This window comes from Amia ocellicauda, chromosome 13 (assembly GCF_036373705.1).
Source record: "Amia ocellicauda isolate fAmiCal2 chromosome 13, fAmiCal2.hap1, whole genome shotgun sequence".
In the NCBI taxonomy this organism is placed as follows: domain Eukaryota; kingdom Metazoa; phylum Chordata; class Actinopteri; order Amiiformes; family Amiidae; genus Amia; species Amia ocellicauda.
In genome coordinates, this window is record NC_089862.1 from 34,259,787 (window position 1) to 34,269,698 (window position 9,912).

Consider the following 9,912-nt stretch of genomic DNA (forward strand, 5'->3'; position numbering starts at 1 on the left):
ATGAGGGAATATCTTTTGGAAGAATGGTGTTCATCCCTCCAGTAGAGTCCAGAGACTCTAGAATTGCACTGAAGCTGTTCTGGGGCTCGTGGTGCCCAACACCTCACTGAGACACTTTGTTGTTTTTTCCTTTCATTTGTCACCCGTCTGTGTATGTGTGTGTGTGTATATATAATATATATATATATATATATATATATATACACTCACCTAAAGGATTATTAGGAACACCATACTAATACTGTGTTTGACCCCCTTTCGCCTTCAGAACTGCCTTAATTCTATGTGGCATTGATTCAACAAGGTGCTGAAAGCATTCTTTAGAAATGTTGGCCCATGTTGATAGGATAGCATCTTGCAGTTGATGGAGATTTGTGGGATGCACATCCAGGGCACGAAGCTCCCGTTCCACCACATCCCAAAGATGCTCTATTGGGTTGAGATCTGGTGACTGTGGGGGCCAGTTTAGTACAGTGAACTCATTGTCATGTTCAAGAAACCAATTTGAAATGATTCGACCTTTGTGACATGGTGCATTATCCTGCTGGAAGTAGCCATCAGAGGATGGGTACATGGTGGTCATAAAGGGATGGACATGGTCAGAAACAATGCTCAGGTAGGCCGTGGCATTTAAACGATGCCCAATTGGCACTAAGGGGCCTAAAGTGTGCCAGGAGAAAACATCCCCCACACCATTACACCACCACCACCAGCCTGCACAGTGGTAACAAGGCATGATGGATCCATGTTCTCATTCTGTTTACGCCAAATTCTGACTCTACCATCTGAATGTCTCAACAGAAATCGAGACTCATCAGACCAGGCAACATTTTTCCAGTCTTCAACTGTCCAATTTTGGTGAGCTTGTGCAAATTGTAGCCTCTTTTTCCTATTTGTAGTGGAGATGAGTGGTACCCGGTGGGGTCTTCGGCTGTTGTAGCCTATCCGCCTCAAGGTTGTACGTGTTGTGGCTTCACAAATGCTTTGCTGCATACCTCGGTTGTAACGAGTGGTTATTTCAGTCAAAGTTGCTCTTCTATCAGCTTGAATCAGTCGGCCCATTCTCCTCTGACCTCTAGCATCAACAAGGCATTTTCGCCCACAGGACTGCCGCATACTGGATGTTTTTCCCTTTTCACACCATTCTTTGTAAACCCTAGAAATGGTTGTGTGTGAAAATCCCAGTAACTGAGCAGATTGTGAAATACTCAGACCGGCCCGTCTGGCACCAACAACCATGCCACGCTCAAAATTGCTTAAATCACCTTTCTTTCCCATTCAGACATTCAGTTTGGAGTTCAGGAGATTGTCTTGACCAGGACCACACCCCTAAATGCATTGAAGCAACTGCCATGTGATTGGTTGGTTAGATAATTGCATTAATGAGAAATTGAACAGGTGTTCCTAATAATCCTTTAGGTGAGTGTATATATATATATATATAGAGAGAGAAATAAAATAGTGAAAATGTTAGAATGGCTCTGGGCTGGACACGTTGCAAGAAGAACAGATCAAAGATGGACAAAGGAAGCCATCACATGGATCCCAAGACCAAAAAAACCTAGAAGACGACACGTAGAAGATGGGAAGATGAAATAATAATCATTACAGGCGTGACACAGAAAATAACCGAAATATATGGTCACAACAATCCAAAACGTCGCCCCTTTCGGCCATTAATGAATGATGTGCTTTTAAAATGCACTCCTCCTTGCCTGCGATGAGATCGATTCATATTTTAATCTTCTCCCTATTTAGAACGGGCTCTTTGGTTTTGATGCTATTTAATCGTTATCAGACAGCTGGTGTTCAGAGCATCAGCGCTCTCTATAAATGGAGCTCATCCAGGGCAGCATAGCTTCCTGTCTATAACTTCACCATCAGCGACTCGCCTCTTCAGCTCGGCTCGTCCCAGTAGGCCATTAGAGGAGGCTGGGACAGGCTTGCAGGGAGCCCGGCGGCCGGGGTGGTGGAGTTGTGTTAAATGGATCAGCGCCACGCCCTCCTGAGAGACACGGGGGATTCCAGCTCATACCTACAGAGCAGAGACTTCACAGACCCTCTTCGTTTCTCTCTCGTCCCCCTCTGCAATACTGAACATATATACAGCGCCTATAGAAAGACTGCACCCCCTTGAACTTTTTCCACATTTTGTTGTGTCTGTGCCGCAGATTTTCCTGTATTTAAATTATTTTTTGCCATTGGCCTCTTGGTCGCCTCTCTGGTCAGCAGTCTGGGGGAACTAGAGCATGTAGTGTTTACAGTAGCCTTATTGATTGTTCAGTGATATAATTAAATGCTTAAACACTTAATTAAAATGAATAAATAAATGAATATTTCAGAGAAAGAACATAGAAACAGTGTTACAAATAGGCCAAACTGTTGCTGATGTAAAAGATGCAATACTACATATTAGCTTTAAAGGCAGTTGGATATAGAGGTCACTACTTTGTTAGGAAAATGTCTTTATGTATCCCTAAGTGGTTAATTGTAAATTTAATTCATTTATTTGAAGTGGGGGCTTTTTTTCCATCTTTAATATCAAGAAGGAATTATATGACCTCTTGAGTTGTCTGGAGTTGTGAGTTTCAAACCGAATTGCAAATAATGAAGAAGATGTGGTCGTGGATGTGAAAAAGGGAGGGATTAAAAATGAGAACGGAAGAGACGGTTCGAGGATGTAGCGAGTAATTTTTTTATACTGACGGATACTGACAATACTGAAATTATTCATCGGATAGCGAAGCACTTCTGGATGTTTTATTTGATTTGATGAAACGCAGACAATCTGTGATCCATTTCTTTCAGGTGGATTCCCCAAGTCTCCTCTGATTTACAGCATGAAAGTGATCTGCCCTTTTCTTCGTTTCAACTAAAACAAAACGCTGTCTAAAAATAGCACAACGCCGTATTGTTCCCGCAGTCGGGACAGAGAGGGGATTAATTCATTTGTATATAAATCTGCCACTGTCTGTCAGGGTCTCTTGTGGAGACTAAACATCTGTGAGTTGTGGGCCCTCGGTTTGGTCTGACTTTAGGCCCATTTCAGAGCGCGAGGCCGGGGTCACGCTCTCTGTAAGAGCTGTTTTGTGGTCAAGATACGGTTTAAAGCTGTTCCCGAAAAGGCCTTGACCGGCGTGTTTGTTTATGTCTGGAAACACAACACAAACAGAGCGACGAGACACAGAGAGAGAACTAGTAACCACCACAATACATTCACACAAAAAACTGTTCTGTACATTTTACGAAATGCAGTTGTAGTTATTGTAGGTATTAACTCTGTTTAATTGAGTTATTCTGTTGTATTTAATTTAATTTAATACATATCAATGCTATGCAGGGGCCACCTATATTTTAAATGTCTTCAAGTTCAGTCAGCTGGGTATTGTTGATCTATAACTATATTATAATGATCACAATTAAAATTAGGTTTTAGATTGAGATATGATTTAATACTGTAATATCGCTGTATATGAAAGCTCCTAAGAATACATTTAAAAACATTTTGTTAATGAGAACAACTAAAAAACACAAGTTCAGCCCTTTACAACAAGAGCTGCTAAGATCACGATCTGAAGGACCAGTCAGTGAGTGTTTATCGCATCTGAAGATCTTTCGGTCTAGCCTGCGGTCCTTTAAGGTCATTAACTTTCCAGTAAGTGTCTCTCCCTCTGTGCTTTATCCTACAATAACAGGATTTCACAACAAGCACTGGAGTGCAGCGTATTTAGGCAGCGTGGCCTTGAACGACGAGTCTGAGCAGCTAGTGAACTGTCTGAGATGGGGACGGGGACTTTATATAACAGCCTGTGAGACACTGGCACAGGGCGGGGGTCTTCTCTCTGCAGATGCTTGGACTCTCGACACAATGAGCTCCCGGGTACATTTTGAAATTGATTTTATATTTATTGGAAGTGAAAAATGATCAACGTCACCTAAACTAAACGGAGATATCAAGTGTAAAAGGAGAACTGTCAGCCTTCAAAAACTGACAACAGTAGGGGGACAGAGAAGGACCAGGCATGCCCAAGAAATATAAGCAGTCAAGCCAATCAGATATGAACCTCATAACCTCGAGAGCCCAAACCACACAGCCTTGCAAGCAGCGCTGCGAAGTTGCCAGAAGGCCAGTTTGGGCAGAAGTGATTCTGATGAGGAACTATGGTCTTGTAACGACGTTCACTTATAAATCAGCGAGAGGACTTCATGTCTGGGCCGCCGCACAAACGAGCCATCAACCTCTACTTACAAAATACTGTGAACCGACAACTGTAATATAACTGTAACTATTCAGATTGATGTCAAAACTGGCCCCATCTTCTCCGCTTTGATTTGAGTGTGAGGTTTTACGTCTCTGGGGCTGCTGGAGCAAGAAATTGGATGTTCAGGAAGGGGACAGACGTATAGGAGACAGCGCCGGCTGCGTGTCTCTGTCCGTGTCGAGTCGCATTCCTCATCTGAGAGCCAACGTGTCATGTGAGGGGTGTCTCTTATTGTGTACATGATGTCGTGTCATGAGAGCCGCGGAGCAAAGATGAGGACATGGAGTGACATCTCGGACAAAATAAGAGACACCCCTTACAAAGAGTATTAATTTATTATGGATTATGAAGAATATTACGTACAGAAATCTTTTAAACATTTATAGTATTCCATCTTAAATGCATCACCCACCCCTCTTACAACTGGCATATCAAAGACTATTAACTAACTAAACAGAAACAACAACATAAAAAATTAATTTTGAGGCCAAAAAACACTTTTATTAGGAAACTATAAGAAACTGAGGAACGTCAGAATTACTGCTTGGCCCTGAACACACAACAGGAATGGTTAATAAAGTCAAAGGCAACTTGGACGCATTAATTGAGAGTAAACCATTGTTGGACTGATATTGTTGTTTAACTTCCATGAGGTCGCTTTGTGCTAAAGTGGATTTAAGGTTGGGAAAGGGATTGTTGTTTTCGAATTTTGACGCACAATACACAGTGTTTTAAACATGTAACTGAGCCACACACTCACTGTCACAGAAACAACTGGAGTTACCTGACCTCATTAAATCCCTAATTAACCGATAAGCCCATCAGGACTCCTTGCAGCTGATCAGTACTACAAACAGGACCTGGGAGCCTCTGTGTAAATTGGGGCGATACATAAAAAGACAACACAGATGTTAAATATGGGTGTATGGAAAAGAAAAGGAAACGATGACATCAAACAGGGTCAAATCATCGATTGCTTCCTCAATCCCCCCATCCTGCGCTTTCGGATCGAGACGGACAGAAACGTTGGCAGAAGAATCGCATCCGTCTCCCTCATGGAGCGGCTCGACAATGCGCAGTCGATACGGACGCGGAGCTCCTGGTCAGTCTGAACGCTGAGTTGCAAACCATTCCCCTCCACACCGCAGAGAAGACAAAGTGCTCCGTGACAGTTTTAACGGGTCCGCGGGGCCGGAGAGTTCGGGCTTTTCCGGTATGCTAACTTAGGCTGATGGCTTTTCCGGTATATGACACACAACACCACCCCTGTGGTCTTCCAAGGCTCTTCTCTGCTCTTCTTCGCTCAGTCGCAAATCATCCTGAGGCGTCCCTTAAGTGCATTTGTATTTGTTAAGTGCACCAGCCTGATTTGGTGTTAATTCAATTTGAGTGCCCTTAATATCTTGAGGGGCGATGCGATGCGAACAGGCCATACTTTTTGGAAGAGGAATGGAAGAAAAAAACAGTACAGAGGGAAAAAGAAATGAATAACAGGTTCCAGATCTGTCTGAGAGCAGCTACCTGTCCCCAGTCGTTTAAAGCGCGCACAAAAGAAAGAGTTACTTATCAAATTTTCATAAGGAATCCTTTTTAGATTGACCTTATTGTGTTGTCTTCCCATTAAGTCTCTGGGATTTTGGGACCTCTCCTGGCGGTGACAATAGAAAAGCTCCTGTACTTTCCAGCATTGCTTAAAGAGGAAGTGAATGTTATTATTATTTCATGGCGCAGAAGGATGCGCCGTTCACTTCAGGGCACGCCACCGGTGCGCGGCAGGGCGCTGAGTGCTTAAGAGGAGCGCGTAATGTGTAGGTGCTGTACTCTGTGCCCCCGGAGGTAAATCTGCAACTACAATAGAGGGGTCAGTCCGGAAGGAAGGTCATCAGTCGAAGGGCAACTGAAATACCATGCCTACAATTCCAGTGGAAACGTTCAACACTGTAAAGCGCCTGGACTGAATACAATAAAAACCTGCTAATTCATTACAAATGTGCTGGAGTTGCACGTTAAAGCTGAAAAGTTAGGTAGGATGTGATGATTTCTCTTTGAGCAAAAAATACTTTTAAAAGAAATTCAGTGTTTTTGTGTAAAATAAAGTAAAATAATCTCAACTGGAAAACCGTTTTTTCAAACCTAGAACATAAGAAACATAAGAAAGTGTCCAGTCGAGAGGAGCCCATTCGCCCCATCGTGCTCGTTTGGTGTCCATTAATAACTAAGTGATCAAGGATCCTATCCAGTCTGTTTTTGAATGTTCCCAAATTGTCTCTACAGCCACATCGCTGGGGAGTTTGTTCAGATCGTGACGCCTCTCTGTGTGAAGAAGTGTCTCCTGTTTTCTGTCTTGAATGCCTTGAAGCCCAATTTCCATTTGTGTCCCCGGGTGCGTGTGTCCCTGCTGATCTGGAAAAGCTCCTCTGGTTTGATGTGGTCGATGTGTTTCATAATTTTGAAGACTTGAATCAAGTCCCCAGGTAAAACCTACATCGCCTCTTGCTAAAAACAACTTTTAAAAGATGGGCAATACAAAACAATACATGTTTCAATTAACTGCGTCTCTCAACTTTTTGTTTCCCTTGAATTGCTGACAATATGACGTCTCTCAGCCCATGAAATTACCTCAGCTTCCACAGAAACATGAAAGTAGAAAATCAACAAGTGTAGGAATTGTAGCACTTGACCCATTTGGCGTCTGTGTGTCTTCCCTTCAGTCTACTTGCAGAACTCAATATTGAAAGTGTTTATCACAGTCGCCAGCCAAGTTATTCTCATTTGCCATATATATATTCCAGAGGGTTTATCTCTGGGCTCTGATGCAGCCATGGAAGAAATTGTTGGCCCTTTTGGAGCTGTTTGAAACATCTGGTACAATGTAGGGTTATGGGGCAGGGATGCTTCTTTTTGAGTGCTTGGGACAATATATTCATGACTCAAAGACTCATTACTTTATTTCAAGTTGATATTTGGGAGATATCCTCTCAGGGAGGAATGCTTCCTTGCACTATGTATTTACGTTTAAAGAGTAAACTGGATCTATTCTTCTCTACCAAGGGATCGCTAGATGTTTGGGTCCAGGTAACCCAATAAAGTGTTTTGATATTTTAACTATACCGTAGCGTGTTGCTGACACCACCTTTTTATATCAGTTTAATCGGGTTACTAAATACCATGGAAGGGTAAAATAAACCGAGCCTGCCCAGAAATCAATAGAATCAACACTTTATATAGAGATAATATCTAGATACAACTGAACAATAGATAAAATAGTATCATGTTCAGTAAAGTGCATTTAAATCTTGCGCAGTTAACTACTACCCCCTGCTAGCTGTAAAGTATGAATCAAATAAAGGCTAGAATCTAAAACTAATTGTCAGGTGAGAAGGTGAAGGCACTGCTTTTAAACAGGGGGAGGATTGTCTCGCGTGTCCCTGAGGTTTACAGTCACGGCACAGTATTGTCATCTATAATTCAGCGCATTCTGTGTCTTCACTATTATCCAAAAGTTCCCCCTTTTTTCTTAATCCCGGTTAGTCTGCCGGCCTCTCACCCGGCTCCCCTGGCAGAGCGCTCTCCAGTTATTTATAGGTGACCCAATTAACACCATACGTTTTCACATGGCAATAAATTACTATACAATTAAGGAATGGGAGAAGACAGCTCCTGCCATTGCAAGAGACAGAGAGAGAGAGTTGGGGGGGAGAGATAGAGAGAGAGACAGATGGGTGAGTAACAGGTGTATTTCTTTCTCCCCATCTTCCTCTGGACTGATACATGCTTTTGCTCAAAACTTACCTTTGTATCCATAGTTGCAACAAAGTTATAAACTATAATACGCCATCTTTATTAGAAATACAAATAAACATATATTCCAATACAATCGGGTGAGTCTCAAAGTGGTGCTTTTCTGAAGCATATTTCTGAAATTGCACACATTTTTAATTATTTATTTTCATATTATTACTCAAATACTATTAGGTACACAATTATTGGGGATCTTGACCTATCCATGATCTTACAAGGTTTACAACTATATGTTCGAGAGCAAGTTTCCACATTCTTAAACTTAGGTTTGCATGTTTTACAAATATGCAAATTAATACGCAAATGCTTCACATCACGGACTCCGCCCCTCTATCTGTCCTGCACATGATTGGTGAATACAGAAGCTCCTCCTCCTAAAATAACAGTGTGACATTAATGTTTTACAATCAAAAGTTTGACCTATGATTCACATTTCACTGCACAGCATAAACCATATCGATGGATATTATTATACTTATGATTACTATTCTTATTCTTATAATTATTACTTACTTTTAATTTATATGATTCTCAATTATGAGTGATGCAATTTGGCGTATGATACAAGACTGAAACATGGCCATTGATAAATGCATTAAACCTCCAAAACTGAGCGTTGCAATGTGAAAATGTACATGAGAACAGAATATGAAATCCTCTCAGGACGATGAAGCCATAGTGAGCGGATTTTTAAATCCTGGGGAAGGCGGCCGGGACATTTTAAATGCGAAAAACCTGAACCGTAGCGCGTTACCAAATAAAGGCTCATATTCTCATGAAAACGGTTCCACTGTGTTCTTTCCTAGAAGACATTTCTCTTAAGGGAGGAGATGCGATGTGGACACAACACAGGAATCTGAGTGGCTAATTAAGAAAGAGAGAGATATTGTGACCTTTGAACACAGTGATGGACACTGACAGGCAGTTACAATTCTAACCTTCACAAATGTCAAAACGTACAGTACCGAAACTCCAGGAGTCAAAAACATTGGCTTCTGTTTGGTACTTTGTCAGACGTTATTGGTAATTTCATTAGGGGTTTGCCATCATTTTTTAATGATATTGACTTGTTTGCAGAGAGAATTACATCATCTTTGAATATGAACACAACCCTCGACACGGCCTGCTCTGTGGTTTTGCATTATTTGTTTTGAAAACGACTTGTCTTAAGTATCACGTTGTCCGGGTCTTAGAGTTGTTGACATTCGCACTTGGCATGTATACTATATATTTATCCGTGTCTCATTCCATACTCATTCCTCTGTTTCTCTTCCCTCTCCCTCCATCCTAACAACCGTACCAATTCCGTGAGTTACTTTTAAAGAGCATTGTGTGTTTGTGATGCTGTTGTCAATTCAATATGATCTGGCACCAAAATGAAGTCCAAAACAAAAGCGTTATGGAGTAATATGTAAGTGTCTCGGTGTCTCCGGTTATTCTGGGATGGGATGGAAATTTGGGTCATAGAACAGACTGAGATTTGGGTTCAGATGTGATTAAAAGTCTATCTCAGAGGAAGTGTATATCTCAGGTCTCTTCCTGTAGGTTTCAGTCCAATTCGTTGAGATTTTTTTAAAGATACATTTCTAGAAATGACTGATCACCTCAAACTGCTCTCCTTTTTCGTGGAGTGATAGCAAAGTTTCGGTTATTGATATGTGGGTTTAAAACTTTCCTATGTTTCCCTTTTTCTTGTTGTTTTTATAATTAAAGACGGGGAAACTAGCTATGGCAGATTAAAGACTTGTAATCCTTTTTTCCCTTAATTTCCCCAAAGAGCCAGAAATGAAGCCTGTCTTGCCGTCAGAGTGATTAGGTGTGGCTGTGGAGGTTAACTCTCTTCTCCTTT